The sequence below is a fragment of the Marmota monax genome, unplaced genomic scaffold (genome assembly GCF_021218885.2).
Source record: "Marmota monax isolate L192 unplaced genomic scaffold, Marmota_monax_Labrador192_F-V1.1 WCK01_AAM20220418_F8-fsc00206, whole genome shotgun sequence".
NCBI lineage: Eukaryota > Metazoa > Chordata > Mammalia > Rodentia > Sciuridae > Marmota > Marmota monax.
The window spans coordinates 1,574,226-1,575,355 of record NW_026694490.1 but is presented as its reverse complement, the minus strand read 5'-3'; positions in this window follow the sequence as shown (position 1 = coordinate 1,575,355).

Here is a 1,130-nt window from a genome sequence, read left to right as displayed (position 1 = left end):
GTACCCAGGACCCCTACTTCCTGGTCCTCCAATCAGCACATGAACAAAAACATGACTATTCTGCTTCAGCTCTTTATGAGTTAATCATTCTGTGGGAGGGAGCAAAGCCTGGACTTTGATAAGGTTTTTATTGTGGTAAAATACACATAAAATACATCATTTTTATCATTTAAAAGTGTACAATTTGTGATATGTAGTACATTCACAATGCTGTGCATTTATTGCCAGTATCTGCTTGTAAAACAATTTCATCAACATGAATGGAAAACCCATACCCATCAAGAAATTGGTCCCTTACAAGCGTGGTGGTACACGACTATAATGTCAGTGGCGTGGGAGGCGGAGGTGGGAGGATCACCAAGTTCAAAGCCAGCCTCAAAACTTAATGAGGCCCTAAGCAACTCAGCAAAATAACAGACAAAAAGGGCTAGGGATATGGCTCAGTGGTTAAGTGCCCCTGAGTTCAATCCCTGGAGGAAGGAAGGAAGGAAGGAAGGAAGGAAGGAAGGAAGGAAGGAAGGAAGGGAGGGAGGGAGGGAGGGAGGGAGGGAGGGAAAAGAAATCACTCCCCATTCCCACCTCCCTAGCAACTGTTTTTAGCTTTCTGCTCTGAATGGATTTGTCCATTCTGGGCATTTCATGTAAATGGAATCATATAATATATAATCACATATGACCTTTTATGTCTGGTTTCTTTCCTTTAGCATTAGGTATTCAAGGTTCATCCATGTTGTAGCATGTATCAGAACTTCTTTTTCTATTATGAATAATATTACTTTCTATGGATATACCAAATTTTGTTTATTCATCCATTTATGGCACATTTGGGGTCTTCCATTTATTAACTATTATGAATAGTTCTGCTATTAACATTTATACATGTTTTTGTTGGAATACTTTTTCAGTTCTTTTGGGTATATACCTAGGAGTGAAACTGATAGGTTATATGGTAATTCTGTTTAATTTATTGAGGATATGCCAAACCATTTTCCATAGTGGTTGCACCATTTTATTTACAAAAAGATTTTGCTCTATCACTAACCACCTAGCCCATGCAGATGTATTTCTACAATATCAACAAATGCCCATTGTTGGGGGCGATACTCCTCCTTAGGTCTCTTTGCTCCTAA